The 15,645-nt window shown below is 36.3% G+C and overlaps 1 protein-coding gene and 1 non-coding gene across 2 annotated transcripts in view; one reads left to right on the forward strand and one right to left on the reverse strand.

Moving 5' to 3' along the window:
* The window catches only part of SMYD3 (SET and MYND domain containing 3), a 684,321-nt gene that overhangs the window by 198,214 nt on the left and 470,462 nt on the right, over positions 1-15,645 (forward strand). The gene's annotated exons all lie outside the window — the stretch shown is intronic.
* On the reverse strand, positions 9,399-9,471 carry TRNAE-UUC (transfer RNA glutamic acid (anticodon UUC)). The gene has a single exon. It is a non-coding gene; the product is annotated as a tRNA-Glu (tRNA).

The raw sequence follows: 15,645 nt of genomic DNA on the forward strand, positions 1-15,645 counted from the left end.
ACACACCAGGATTGCTAACCTCCAATCACCGGGGTGCATGTATTTCTACATTTAGAGGTAGTTGCTAGATGAGACATCTCTCTTGTCTGCTCAGAACAGCTGCTAGAAGACTTCGTTATTGGGATTATACTTTTCTTCTGGCTTTAAGTAAAGCAGGCAAACAGCCAAGATACTTAACTGCATGCAGATCCCGGCATTCTAATTATGGAAAGCTGATGCATTTATGATTTATGTTTTTTTGTTTTTTTTTTTTACAATAGATTGAATCTCTGGGAGGATTTAAGAGACAATTATTCTCAGAAATGTTCTTCCAAGTGAAGTGACATTTGTAGGACACTTGGGATTTTAAAACAAAACAATTCATGTATTTTTAATGATGATATTTGTCTTTTATGCTCTTCATTATTAACCATTCAGTTACTATTTCTCTTCATTTATGTAAAAATAACCTATGATGACTTGGTGTCTGTTTATCATAGTTAAGGACAAGATGCCAGCTAACTTCTGAAGTTCAGAAGGATAATTAGTAAATTCTTAATTAGCATTTTTACTTATACCTGTGTTGGTCAAGGTTAATTATGTACATAAAGCTAATGCTTTAATTAAAACTATTGATGGATAAACGTGTTTGCCAAGCCTTGTTGCCTTATTGATTTGCGTGTATAACTTGCTGTTAATTCATTAATATTTAAAAAATGACAATATGTCATTATGAAATGGCAGAGGTTACTTTCATTGCTTTGGCCTTCCCTTTAGTGACAAAAACCTCTATTAGAGTACTGTGTCTCCCTGCTAGAGTGTGATGTTCTTAGAACTAGGAATTACATTTTATTTATTTTGAATCCCTAGAAATCTTCATTGTATACAGTAGGTGTTTAATTGTTGACCAAGTTAAAGAATGCATGAAAACTGTACCTTTTCTATCTTATGGAGTATACTTTGTTAAATATATTTTAAAATTATTACATTACTGTAAATATATAAGATGAGGTAAAAAAGGAATTTTTATTATGGTAAAATTCAAGAAGTTCAGCTGATAGCTCAGAATCACAGAAGCTGTCATTATCATAAATTCTTCAGGAAATAATGAATCATTATATTAATTATTCCAGAGTTTAGCAAACCTTTTCTGGAAAAGCCCACATAGTAGATATTTTAGATTTTCTAGGCCAAGAAGTAAAAATGAATTATTACTGGTGATTTGTAATGCACAGTGAGAGGGTTACTTATGGTCTCTGTGGCAACTCCTTAGCTCTTCCATTATAGTTGAAAGCATCCATGGATAATATATAAGTGAATGGGCATGGGTGTCTTCCAATAAAACTTTATTTACAGACACAGAACATTGATTTTCATATAATTTTTACTTGTATGCAAATATTCTTCTTTTTATTTCCCCCCAGCCTTTTAAAAATGTAAGAAAACATTCTGAGCTTGCAGGCTGTGCAAAAACAGGTGGCGGATCAGATTTGGTCCATGGGCCATTGCTTGCCAACCCTTAAGTTATTTTTTTGTAAGCCAAAAGGTATTTTTTGTGCACAGGAGGAGATAGCATGTGCTACAAAAACTTCTGTTATTAAAAAAAATTTAGGAAATATTTTATTCGTTACATTCTAACAAGCCGTCGGTTCTACAGTTTTACATTGCCAGTGACATTTGTAAGCACAGTATGTATACAATGAGTGTTTTTTGAATTTATTATTTTTTACCCCCCAAACATTAGATTCAATAAGTTTAAAATGTTTTAATTCAGTAATGTAGTAGAAGAGATGTAGTATTTCACTGAGGATTAGGAAGAAATAAAATTTTTTTTTAAGCTCTTTATTGGAATATAATTGCTTTACACTGTTGTGCCAGTTTTGCCTGTAACAGAAAAAATGTGTACTTTGTTAATGTCTTACATACTTAAACTATCATTCTTAGATTTTTGTTATCACTTTTTGTTTTGTTTTCATTAACTACAGATGTTGTAGTTTGTTATTTTGCCTTGAAAAGAAATGTAAAGACATATTTTTCTAGTAGAATTATTTTGGCTCTATAACAGGCTCAGAAATGTTTTGTTTGCGTCTTCAGATCTTTTTCTTAGATTATGGGTATTGCCTTCAGACTTTATATTGTGATTTGACTATTTCTATTATGAATGGGAGGGAAAAAAAGTTTTAGGGGTATAACAGTAACAATAATGAAAAATTGTGATAAACTACTCTGTTAAATTTTATAACAGGTAGAAACAGTGAGTGAGTCTTGATGGCAGAAATCAGACATTGCTATATGATGTAGAAAACAAGGTGGTGTATTGTAAAGCAGGTAAGTTTGGGGATGGCTTCTTTAAGTCAGATGAAAAAATGTGGCCTGATCAAGGAAGAAAATAGCCCAGCTGCTATCTGAAAGGGTCAATTTTCATTAAATTTTTCTTCAGTACCTAGCGTTACATGTTTAAAGAGACATATTGAGGTAAGTGTTCCTTTGTAAAGTATGAGAAAGGAAGGACAGAAAGCCCTGTCCTATTGGGCAAGCTGACTATGGCTCAGTACCTGGAAGAGCTTTGTCATTAGCATAGTGCAAGGATGTATCAGGCTGCCCTGGCATAGCTTGGAGCTTCCTGTCCCTGGAAGTGTTTCATTCCAGATTAGAAGCACATGTCAGGCTGAGTTATCTCCATGAATAAGGTAAGGCTTGATGATATGTAAAGTGCTTTGTGTTTGTTATATTCATGGTGCATAATGGAAGCATGTGGTATATATATCTTTCCCCATGCTCTCTATCCAAATCCTGCTTATTCTTAATGTTTCAGCTCAAATCTTTGATGAAATCCACCTCACTAGGATTGATCCTTCCCTGTTGTAAAATCAGTAGCTACTGGTATTTTCTATGCCAATCATTTGGCAGCTGTGAATATTCTCTCTTTTTTTTAGCTGTATGTCTTCATTGCCAACATTCCTAGTTAGATTGTAAACTTTGTAAGCATAGTACAGCCATACAGTTTTAGGCCTGAAAATATCACAGAAACTATCCAGTTTCATATCCTCCCTGCTTCCTTTCCTCTCCCTCTTTCCCTGATGCATCAGTTGTGGCTCAGAGAAGGTTAACCAAATAGTCACTCAATGACAAGATGGATGCTAAAATTTAGGTTTTTTGAGCTCAAATGCTTATTCTCCTAGTTGACGCCTAAGTGCTCAAAAATTAGTTTCGAAGTTGAAGTAAAAATGTGATAGAGCAAATGGAACTTAACATTATAAACAACTTTTCAACAATATCTATTCCTTATGTGTTTTTTGTAGCTTTGTTGAGATGTAATCGACATACAACATTGTATAAATTTAATATGTACAATGTGTTGATTTGATACACTTACATATTGCAGAGTGATTCTGACTGTAGGGTTAGCTAACATCTCCATCATATCCCATAATCACCAATTTTTGTGTGTATGTGTGGTGAGAACATTTAAGATCTACTCACATAGCAATTTTTACTTTTATTTTTTTATTTTTATTTTTAAAGATTTATTTATTTATTTATTGGCTGTGTTGGGTCTTTGTTGCTGCATGCGGGCTTTCTCTAGTTGCGGCGAGGAGGGCTACTCTTCATTGTGGTGCGTGAGCTTCTCATTGCGTTGGCTTCTCTTGTTGCCGAGCATAGCCTCTAGGCGAGTGGGCTTCAGTAGCTGTGGGTCGTGGGCTCTAGAGCACAGGCTCAGTAGTTGTGGCACGTGAGCTTAGTGCTCCATGGCATGTGAGATCTTCTCAAACCAGGGCCTGAACCCGTGTTCCCTGCATTGGCAGGCAAATTCTTAACCACTACGCCACCAGGGAAGTCCCACATAGCAGTTTTTAAATATGATGCAGTATTATCAGCTATCATCACCATGCTATCCAATAGATTCCCAGAATTTAATCATGTTATAGCTGGATATATGTACCCTTTGACCAACATCTCCACATTTCCTGGGGCCACCCCTCTCTATTCCTTATACTGAAGGTTATCAGTATAAAGCCAGAAAATTAAGAGCAAGTTACACCGTAGGATTACTTTTATCAGCCTTAGAAACTAGACTAGACTGCCTCTATAATGATGAGTTTCAATCTCAGGGACTCTGTATGGCTGTGTTTAAATAATGGTGACTTTCCAAACCATGTGGATATATTCCCTTCAGATAACTCTGTTATAAACAGAACTGCTGTACTATATACTTGACAGTATGTGGATTTGTTTTGTATTCCTCACTTTTTGGTCCCATACTTACCAGGAAGCCCTTAATAGATCAAGGGGTAATTGAGAAATTTATCACAAGTTGCCTAGTGCTGCACTCATTCAATTTTATTTTAATTTTTTTTATTCTACAAGTACTGTAACAAATACAATCACATTTATTACTTACAAAAAACTTCTGAGTTATAATTGTTATTATTCCTTTTGCAGATGATGGAATGCTTAAGGTCACATTGTTTTTAAATAAAGGAGCCAGAGCTTTAACTTGGCTATCACGATTTTAGATTTTCCTCATCTCACCATACTGCCTTCTGTGTTATGTTAGTTCTGTGTTGAAGTTCTAATTATGAACTACTGTAAGCCCAGCAAAGCCAGAGTGAAAGAAATGAGAATATGTATTTGATAAGATTTCTAGCACTAATACTAAAGCACTGCTATAGGCAAAGCTTTAAAATATTTAATTGGGGTTCCTTCTATTTTCATACAGGTGGTACATTATGTCTTACACTTCTCTCCTTCGTATATGCAGATCTAAATAAGTGCTAGCAGGCTGGGTTGGGGAGAGTGGGTTTTTCATATCAAATATTTCTGAGCTGATGCTGCTGTAACTCTATGTGAAAATAAAGATAATTGAAATGGAATTTGCATGGAGTTAAGCTACCTTTTGAAATCTAAATTTCACAACCTTGAAGTACTGAATATTAAAACATTAATTATTCAGGATCCTGCAGCTTGGTTCTATCTCGTTTTCAAGCCATTATTGGTTGTGTTTTTTTCTTGTAATTGTATAAATATTTGCACTTATGGATTAAAACATTTTATAATGCAATAGGATATATGTACAATAAAGAATAAAATCCTCTTTGGCACCTATTTTTCTGTTACAGGTATTCATTTGCCCTTAAAATTTATACCTGACATTAATGACATAGGCAAATAATTGAGAAATACTATTTTTGAATAGTATTTGAACTACTTGTTAAGTAAAAGCATTGAAACTATGTGTGACCAGACTTGGCAATTGTGGGCACTATTTCAAGTTTTTTTTTTTTTTTCAGGTTTTAATTAACATTTGGTTTTAGTTTTGATGCTATAGAAAAAGATTTATCAAGGCACTGTTTATATAGAGCTCTTTCATTAGGATCAGCTGAATTAGGAACAGGATTAAAAATACCCCCTACAGCACTTTCTTTCCTGCCCTCCTCCCCATAATAACAGGGCCAACTCAGTATCTGAAGAGGCCCATGTGACTCGCTGGTTGACATACTGGGGCCTGTTTCATCCTTTTTTTTTTTTAATATTTACTTATTTGGCCTTGCTGGGTCTTAGTTGTGGCACTCGGGATGTTTGTTGTGGCACTTGGGATCTTTGTTGCCTCGTGCTGGATCTTCAGTTGCAGCATGCAGGATCTAGTTCCCCAACCAGGGGTTGAACCCAGGCCCCCAGCATTGGGAGTGGGGAGTCTTAGCTACTGGACCACCAGGGAAGTCCCCCTGTTTCATCCTTCTTAGCCTTTCATGGGCTCTTGATGTTTCAAGTTTAGAGCGAAAGTTGGTAAGGTATGTTGTTTTGGTGCCTCAGAAGTCTTTTATAATAGTAGGTGACTGTGGGTTTTCTTGTTTTCCATTTGTCTAAGAGTCCATAGAACAGTACCCACTTAAACCTCAAATATGCAGATCTCAAGGTGTGATATTGTCCAAATTTTAGAAATCTTTCAGTTGCCTTCTGTGGCACGACCTGCCCCTGATTCTCCTTCTACCTCTTACCATTTTGCTTAAAAAATTATCATTCCCTAGTTCTCTTTTTACCTGTTGAATGACAAGCATTCCACTGCCATGGCCTGACTTGCTGAGCCTTGCTGTTTCCTCTGATCTCCAATCCTGTATTTTCTACTTAATAAAAATCTTCACTTGCAAGATCTGCTTTAACTTCAGATTCATCATGAACAATACGTAAACTCTTATCTTATCCTCAATAGGATGTGCTGCTCCTCCACCTTCTCTATCTTTTCTCTTAGAATGGCAGCCTCCTGAGTCAGCCACACCAGAAACATCAGGAATGCCTCTGAATATTCCCTCGCTCTTGCCTTCTATATGCCCTGCTTATGCTGCTTTTGAAATATCTCTTAACTCTGTTCTTTCCTTTTATATATATATATATTTGCCACTGACCGAGTTAAGGTTCTTTTTATCTTGCCTATGTGGCTCTAACTAATCTTTTTGCTTCTCTTTCCCTGGATCTCAACTCATTTTTGATACTGCCTTTAGAGATATATTTTTAAAAAACCAATCTGATCATTTGTATTCCCTGCTTTAAAATGTTGATTTCTTACTGCCTATAGTATAAAATCAAGGTTTTAAAATACGGCATTTGAGGGCTCTGCAGGCCTTGTCCCATGTTACTTTCCTGGAACTGGATGACTGCTTGGATAGACAGTGACTTGAAGGTCATAAGCATTTTCTTAGTACCTTGCGTAATAACCAGTAAGTTGCAGGGGTTGGCGTCAATGCATGCTTTCACTCTTTTACATTGTTGTATTGTCACCTGCATTTTGCTTTTCCTTCTTCACGTTATTGCATTGTTGATGTGTTTCTTCACACTTCCAAAGCTTGATGATATCTGAAGCATTGTTGCTGTGACAGTAGCAAACAAATGTAGGCAGGGCAAGTACGACTTCTGGATAGGGAATTATTTTTGACAGGCTACATTATTTTTGAACCAATTTGTAAAGCTGCTTGTGTATATGAAAACACACAAGGAGACGTTATCAAAGCCAGTGTGACAAATCAGCAAAGCCTGGTTATGGCTGCTTCTGCCGCTGCCACTGTGTGTGTGTGTGTGTGCGCGCGTGTGTGCACGCGCATGTGTGTAAATGTGTAAGAAAGGAGGTGGAAATCACTGTGTTCCTTTGGATCCTAAGGTAGCATGCTTTTACCTGTAAGTCGTTCTGATTTGACATGGGAAGTGTAGCTTTGAATACTAGTCATCAGCAGTGGTTGAGTGGGCTTCTGCTTTGTCAACACTGCTGGGTTTGGTAATTAGAGAATTACAAGGATGTGATCAGATTTTGGAATTCCATTCTTTGAACATATCTATATGTGTTTGCTGATGGTTGTCAAGTGGGCTTTTGGCTTTTCTTTAGAGCAGTGATAATTGCTAAGCGTAATATTTTTTATGCTGAAAATATTTTCCTCATATCAGTGATGTTTGGATGATCTTTGTCACTTCTTACCTCCTCAGAGTCACTACAGAGAAGCTTGCAAAGTCGTTTGTATTTTGTGGAAGGAAGGCATTATGCTCTGTGTATAGTTATAGCTCTTTCAGTTGATTGGAGTAGAGGGTGTTTTCTACATGGCACGGAATGTTTAAACTTAGATGCTCTTGGTATTTAAAAGTTTTTATTTTTTTATTTTTTTGGGGGGTACACCAAGTTCAATCAACTGTTTTTATACACACATCCTAAAAGTTCTTTTGAGAACAACTTTATGCTTCCAGTTAGAAAATAACATAGAGGCTCAGTGAGTGTCATAATTCACAGGTATACTCATAGTCATCAGCATTGGTTGAGCAGGGTTCGAAGTGCTCCAAACTCTTGCCGTTTGTCGTTTCCCCTAAAGTCAAGATTCCTTTCCTGATTCCAGCCTTTGCATGTACAGCTCTTTCCATTCTTTCTGGGAAACGCCTTCTCATTCTTCAAGTTCACTGCAAATGCCCCCTTTTCTAGGAAGTCTTTCTCAACTTCCTTGGACATGGCCCATTCTAACAGGAATGAGAACGTAGAGGTATAAATTATATATAAGTGGACTAAAAAAATAAGAGCAGCCATGCTCATTTTATCCCTCCAGCCAGGAGCTGCTGTCATGAGTTGGCCAGTTTATCACAAAAGGGCGTAGCCGAAAGCTCCAGCCCATCAGGATTGAATGGCTGCGGAAGATGAAAGGCGGCATCTCACATCCAGACATTTTGGAACTCTTTCCTCCCATTCTATTCATGTCATTCTCTCCTTTTAGGTAGTTTTGCCTCTTATCATTCTGGTCCTCTGTGAAGTATCGGAGGATTCATGGGTTTTAAAAAAGCAGATCTTAAAAAACTACCAAGTTACTCATTGTAATTCTATTGATAACAAAATGATAAACATGGGGATTAAATGGTGTGTTGTACAATACATTTTTTCTTGAAAATCTTGCTGGTGAATTTAATTTCCATAGATAACAGATTATGTGAAGTAGGAAAATTTGGGAGATTAATGGGGTCCTGAATCTTTTTGTGGAGGAATTTCATTGCTCTATTTTTAAAACCTGAATTTTCTAATTTTCCCTAAATCAGGGCAAATTTGTGGTTAAATCTGCCCTTTTTTTTTCATTTACAGGGACCAATTGTTTCTTTAAATGACTTTACCAAATTGTTGAGGCCCATTTGCCCTTATATTTCTGGAATTGGTTGGGATCTAGTTTGCTAAATTGTAATTCATCGGAAGAGTGCTGTTGGAATTGGGTTTTGAAGTCTTTTGGCTGTGAAGTCACTCAGCAAGTGACTGGCTTCCTCTTTTCCGAAACCTAATTAGTGTCCCTGGGAGCATTTCTATGTGAAATAACCTATTCCGCAGTCCAGCTTGCTCTCTTCCTAATGGAATTTCAAAGCCCAGTAACTTCAGCAGGTTTTCAGATTGACCACAGTAGACACAGTGGATGAGAGAAAAAATAGAATCCTGAAACTTTCTTCCTGGTAAGCAGAGGAAATAAGGGTAGTATCCACCTACCATTTATCCTCATACAGCCATTCAGTTCTGTTCTGGTGTATTTGGTGTATTGCATGTTTTGGCTATTCTATTCCCTTTTGTGATAAACTGGCCAGATCACTGTACTGGTACTTGACTGGAGGAGTATAATAATCCACATGCCTGTTCTGATGTTTCTGTCTGCATGTATTTTATACTTCAACTTTTCCATTCATATCATAACATGTTTACTAGAATTTGAGCCTATTCTGTGAAATGGAAAGCCCATGAGGAGAGTGTAGGCCAAATACTTGTTTCATTAAATATATATGAAATATAAAATATAATATTGTATATATTATAAAAACATATATTTATATATGTTTTTATAATATATATAAACATATATAAATATATATATATTTTTTGGGGGGGGTGGAGTTGTGCCATACGGCTTGTGAGATCTTGTTTCCCTGACCAGGGATTGAACCTGGGCCCATGGCAGTGAAAGTGCCAAGTCCTAACCACTGTACCACCAGGAATTCGCAACATTAAATATTTTTGAACAATTAAAAGTACTTACTGATTTTAGAAATAACTTTGATGTTCTATGATGTTAATATAGAATGAATACTTTAAAAATTTTAATGTAATTAAGCTTTTAAAATCTTAGGCAAGGAAGTAATTTTACATTTCTGTAGATGAATAGTAGTTTGGGTGCTCATTTTGATGTTTTTTAGAACGTTGAGATTGCAGTCCTTTCCATCTTTATTTTTAGTGACAGCAGAATCCCAAGTGTAAGAAAATGTGATTAATTCTTTCACATTGAAGTCATTTAATTGCTCTTTGCCTAACAGCTGCTTTTTATTCAGTACGTTGAACATAAAGTTCTGGAGTGCCTTTGTGCAGTCATAAATTTTAAATGTGAACCATTCTTCCTGTGAAGTATCATATGCTATTGTTGTTTTGATTTGTCAGTTTGGTAGGCTAGAGATTTGTTTTGCTAGAGATTGCTATTGTAGTTGGCTAGGAGGGCTTTCTTCTGGGACTAAACCCTTTCCCCAGCTTTATATGTCACTATGGTATTTAGTATTATGTATTGGCAATAACAAAGTGGGGAAAAATTGGTTTGGCTTATCATTCCTAAGCTCCTTTTATTTCTAGAACATATTGGAGAAGTGGAGAAGCAGGGTCAGAACAGAGCGGTGAGATTCTTACTTGGATATTTCAGGTCAGAAAGAACCAGCTTAATAAATTTCAGCTCAACAAATGCATACTGTCTCTGTCCACAGCACTGTGTAGAAAAAGAAGGGTAATTAAGACTTAGCTTCTGCCTTGTCTGGTAGGAAACATAAAAGAAATATGTAAATAACTTAAATATAATTATATTGAAAGTTCCTTGAAAGCAGGACTATGCCTTAATCTTCTTTTTGAAAAGTTTTATATGCCAAACTCAGTACGTTGTAGTTGCTCAGAATATTCTATGGCAGACTATAATAACTGTAATAGTCCTGAGATGGAGATCTGGTGTGGGGAGATCCTTTGATTTGGGCCTTTAATGAAAGGTGTTGTAGGTGGAAGGTCAGGGCTGACTTCCTAGAATTTAGCAGCCACTGTTCCACATAGGTTAATGTGAACCCAAAAACTAAGAATTAGACTGCTGTGACTCTGGAAGCCAGAGGAAGAAGCAATCTAAGGAGATTTTTGCTGCTGGTTTCAGTTTAATGAATCTGACTATTTTTGGTTAGGAGCAGTTGATTTAAGATTTTCCTTGAAACTGATACTTGAGGCTGCTCCAGTGAGTCTCACTTCCCTATGTGAGCCCTCCATGTGCCACTTGCTCTTCCTGATCCTGATGAAATCCCTTAGTTCATGACAGCCACGTTTTCAAGTGTGCAGTTTGGCTCTAGACTTTTGTTTATTTTGTTTTTTGCTTTTGTTTTTCAAAATAAACTGAGAAGGGCCTTTTAAAAGACATGAAGAGAAAGAATAGCCTAGGTGTCTCAGGAGCCTTAGTGAGCTCATGTTGTTTGGTTTCCATGAGAAGGAGATGTACAATGTACATGAAAGCACAGAGAGATTAGGGGGGAATAAATTCAGCATTGAGTTTAGCAATTAGAAATTCACTGGTGCTATTTTTATATTTTATGTGGACTAAAAGTGTGAAGGCTTTTATTTTTTTTACTTCAGAATACTTGAATGATTAGGCTTTTGGTATTTTTACCAAAATGATAAGTTGTTTCTCAGGATGTATTACTCCTAATGGAAGGCCGAGTTATTCTTTTTCATTCTCAGAAAAAGTCCCTCGCCTCCCCCATATTTGAACTCAGAATTACTTCCAGCTGGGTTGGCATGTTAGTTCATTGGCCTGAAAATCAGCCAGTATGTTATGAAGTATTTCATGAAGAGCTACAGAGTCATGGTGATTTGGGATTCTACAAACTTGGTGACTGTGTTATATTCTGTATGAAAGTATCTAGGATGAAGTAGGAAGTCAAAATGGTCTTATCTGAGCAATCATTTGCTTTAGTCAACACTTTGTAAAGAATTGTTTTACAATATTAACCTTAGAGGTGGTGCACAAATTTAATTTGGGGATTACTTGTACCTTACTAAATTGGAAGTGTAGGTTTATTTTTACGTATGTGTGTGATCTCTTAAGTATTGTGCTAAGGCACTGACTAAAGTGATTATCCATTGAAAAGCCATACCTGTTAACTGCTCCATCATGCTGTTAAAGTATTCACTCACCCGCAGGTGTTGTAGGAGATGTAAACCAAATTGTTCTATTTTGAATAGAGACCTGCTCAATTGGCCAGATATGTTCATATTTGTATATAGAGAATATAGGGTTTTTTTTCATGAGCATTAAAACAAACTTTTTGAAAAAAATATTTTGAAGGAAAATAATGGCACAGGTAAAGTAAAGCTTGAAGATACATTGTCTTGCATGTTTTAACTCAACTCAGACATACGTTTTGTGGTGCCATTGAGAAGGTTCCCAAAATCAGTGGTGTGAGTACCTGGCTTACTTACCAGGTCTAGCTCTCTACAAGCTTGAAGGGAATGAGAACTTTAGAAACCTGGTTTGTCATGGTTGAATACTGCCATTAGGTTATCAGGAGCATATTAAAGAGGAGGGTTGGGCTGTTAAATATCGTATTCACTTATTAAGACAAGATTAACAGTTGAAAAATCGTAGGACAAGCTAACTTTGTGTTCTTATTAAAGAAAGGAGCCTTAAAGTACTTTTGGTTCTTTCATATTAGATTTCTTTTCTTTTCTTTTTTTTTGATATGGACCATTTTTAAAGTCTTTGTTGAATTTATTACAATATTGCTTCTGTTTTATGTTTTGGTTTTCTAGCTGTGAGGCACATGGGATCTTAGCTCCCTGACCAGGGACAGAACCCATGCCCTCTGCATTAGAAGGCGAAGTCTTAACCACTGGACTGCCAGAGAAGTCCCTAGATTTTCTAATTAAAAATTCTGTGATTATTAATAAAAGTCAAACTTCAGTTAGAATTTTTCTTCTATCAATACATACGACTGTGGAAGCTTATATGTTAATTTCAAATCATCTTTTTCAACTGGTTTTATTTCCTTTATCATCCCTCTTTAATATTCATTTCTTAACATCTTTATGAGAAAGTAGCCCTCATCTGCATATTATAAAATGGAGGCAGTCTGACTTGACCATTAAAATTTTTTTCTAATGTAATAAAGCTGTGAAATTACCATGATCCCTAATATTTTATGTTAAAAGGCCGATTTGTGTTATATTGAAGATAACAAGGAAGCTCTTTTGCTGAGGCTTGTGCTGAAATGAGGTTTTCTATAATTCTATTAAATTGTTTGAGTTTAACTTTTTTCTTGAGGCAATTTTGTATCTTATAAGATTTCAGAATCAAATGTGAAATGGAATCTTTAATCATTGTTTCCTTAAATGAATTCTGTGCTCCTCAAAATGTGAGCTCCAAACCCTTTTGGACTCAGCAGTTATTGTGAGAGATTTAGGACACTTCTCATAAAAGCTTGACATAACCTCGAGAAAAGTGAATTATTATGTTAAGAATAGATATACATTTGTAAAGTTATCCTTGTTTCTGTTTTTAAAAAACATTTATTTATGTATTTATTGGCTGCATTGGGTCTTCGTTGCTGCATGCGGGCTTTCTCTACTTGCGGCTAGTGGGGGCTACTCTTGGCTGCAGTGCACTGGCTTCTCGTGGTGGCTTCTCTTATTGTAGAGCATAGGCTCTAGGTGCGGGCTTCAGTAGTTGTGGCACGTGGGCTCAATAGTTGTGGTTCGTGGGCTTTAGGGCGCAGGCTTAGTAGTTGTGGCACATGGGCTTAGTTGCTCTTGTGGCATGTGGGATCCTCCTGGACCGGGGATCAAACCCCTGTCCCCGGGATTGAACCCCTGTCCCCAGCATTGGCAGGTGGGTTCTTAACCACTGCGCCACCAAGGAAGTCTGGGTTGAGCTGCAGCAAGGCTGTGTTCAGTGGTGGAGCTCAGGAATATAATAATTTTCAACCAAGATGAAAGTTTCATATCTCACTAAGTAAACAAATGTCACAACCCACAGAGGTTTCTCAGCAGACTATTCCTGTATTATTTCAGATTTAAATTTATTATTTTGTATCCAAGGGCTCAAAAGCAACAGAGGCTTTGATAGAACATTAAGTTCAATCTTAATGTCACGGGTCTCTACAGAGATCTTGTAGTAAAATAGTATTTTCAGGATAATGACGACTGTTACTATGAAAGCCGAGGATGAAGAGAATACTCCCAATTCCAGCAGCGTTGGTGAGTGGGTGGGTGGCCTTTAGGCTTTGAGTTGTGATTCGCTTCATTTTGAGGGTGAAGGAAAGAATCTTTATGATATTTTTTCCGCACTATTTTTTTTTCTGCTAATATGTTCATTGAAGTCTTTTATTAAACTCATATTTTCAGTTTTCTGTTGCTTGTCATTTACTAATCAGAGAAATATGTGATTTTATAGCACGTATGCACATTACAGAGGTATGTTTTCAAATTCATTATTTTTCTATAAGCTTTGAACTAGTGTTTTTTTGTTTTTTTTTTTTTAGCTGAAATATATTTCTACATGTATTATGGATATCTCCATAGGAATTTTTTCAAATATATTTTGCTTTGTACAGATTTTTACTACTATATTTCTTTTGTATATGTGGTCTATAGGAATTCATTCAAATGTATTTTATATTATGGCTTGTTTTATTAGTTGCTAGTTTCACCTGAAATGCAGTACCATTATTTAATACTATATATGTGATTTGGGATTTTATTTACTAGTAAGGTTATTATGCTTTTTTCCATGCTAAGTATCTGTTGATCTAAAACACTTAAAAAATAACTTTGTGGTGCTACATTTTATTTTTAGGTTAATAGAGTGTCATTGCATATCCTGAACTTGATATTTCCAACTGGATTCTAGTCTATAGTATAAGAACAAAACAGTTACTTTCCTCCTACAAAATCACTTTAAAATCACTCGCAATACATATATTAATAAAAGTATTTTTATAAATTGTTTGCCCTAGTTCCTTATATCTTTGAAATTCTTCAAAGAAGTGACCAACTTTATGTGAGTGTGTGTGTGTGTGTGTTTGAGGGGGAGAGAGGGGGGGAGAGAGAGAGGGAGAGGGCACTCCAGTTTGCTATACTCAAATCACTCAGCTAACCGCAACCCATTGTTTCAGACTTAATCTAAACTTAAACTGTAAGATTTTTAAAAAATCATTATAACTGCAGTCGTCTTCTTGTTTTTTTTCTCTGCCTCATTGTTATGCAGTTTTTTCCATTTGGAATCTCTTTCCCTATTGAAAACCCAGCGCATTTTTCAGTGATCAATTCCAGTTCCATCTTTACATGAAAACTCTTGCAGTTTCAAATGACTGAAAATCTGGATTGATATTGAATGAAGCAAAAAAGGGATCTGTTTGCTATGAACTGAAAAATGCCTCCTTGAGCAATACTAAATACAGAGGCTCAAGAGCTGTCCTTAGGTCTGGTATCTCTCCATTGCTAGACTGTTTCTCCATGAGATGCCTCCATTCTCAGATAGGTTCTCCCCTTATGTTGACAAGACAGTGGTTGCAAGCTCTAAGTTTTCATCCTCTCAGCTCCAAGACCAGCATGAAAAAGAACTTTGTTTTTTTTAGTTGTTTAAGCAAATTTCCCAAGATTAGTGGTGATTGTATCTAATTAGCATTGCTTGAGTCAGGAATGCATTTTTGAACCATTTTCTGTAACCAGGGGGATGCAGTGTTTTCAATTTGCTCGGCCTAGGTCTTATGCCCACCCCTGGAATTAGCTCCAAGGGAGCAGGAGACAAATAAAGGGGAAGAGATGATTACCAGAGGAATAGGGGGATGAATGCTAGATGACAAAAATCGCACTTACCTTCACCTTCCTTGCTAGCCCTGTTGCAAATTCTGTGTCCCTCTGCTAAGCTTCTTTGGTAGTGGTGATCAGCAGCACATATAATATTCTGCTTTGTATTATAGTCATTTGTTTATTCACTTATTTGCCAGACATTTATTTAGTGCCAGTAATTTTGCAGGCATTGTGCAAGGGCATGGGAATATAAAGATAAAAAAGACACATTAGTTGCCCTTGGGGAATTCACGATACAATATGTATCATTTGTTTCCCAACTAGATTGTACAGCTTAGGGTATATCAGAAATA

Source organism: Hippopotamus amphibius, chromosome 3 (assembly GCF_030028045.1).
Source record: "Hippopotamus amphibius kiboko isolate mHipAmp2 chromosome 3, mHipAmp2.hap2, whole genome shotgun sequence".
NCBI lineage: Eukaryota > Metazoa > Chordata > Mammalia > Artiodactyla > Hippopotamidae > Hippopotamus > Hippopotamus amphibius.